We start from the raw sequence: 215 nt of genomic DNA on the forward strand, positions 1-215 counted from the left end.
AAAGAAAAAGAAAACAAAATAAATTGTTTTTGTTTTTGTTTTTTTTGTTGTTGCTAGCGCATGCAGCCCCATCATCAGCTAATATATCTGAAAGCTGAAGAAAGAGCAGCAGCAACACAGTAAGCAGCAGCAGCAGCAGCAGCAGCAGCAGCAGCAGCAGCGGCAACATAATAAACACAGCAGCAGCAGCAGCAACACAATAAACAGCAGCAGCA

The 215-nt window shown here is 42.8% G+C and overlaps 1 protein-coding gene across 1 annotated transcript in view; it reads right to left on the bottom strand.

The window, feature by feature from the left end:
• Window positions 1-215, bottom strand: part of EMH_0017340 (uncharacterized protein) — a gene marked incomplete at both ends in the record, with an annotated part of 5,750 nt that overhangs the window by 2,623 nt on the left and 2,912 nt on the right. The gene's annotated exons all lie outside the window — the stretch shown is intronic.

Source organism: Eimeria mitis, genomic scaffold (assembly GCF_000499745.2).
Source record: "Eimeria mitis Houghton genomic scaffold, Emh_scaff599, whole genome shotgun sequence".
Classification (NCBI taxonomy): Eukaryota; Apicomplexa; class Conoidasida; order Eucoccidiorida; family Eimeriidae; genus Eimeria; species Eimeria mitis.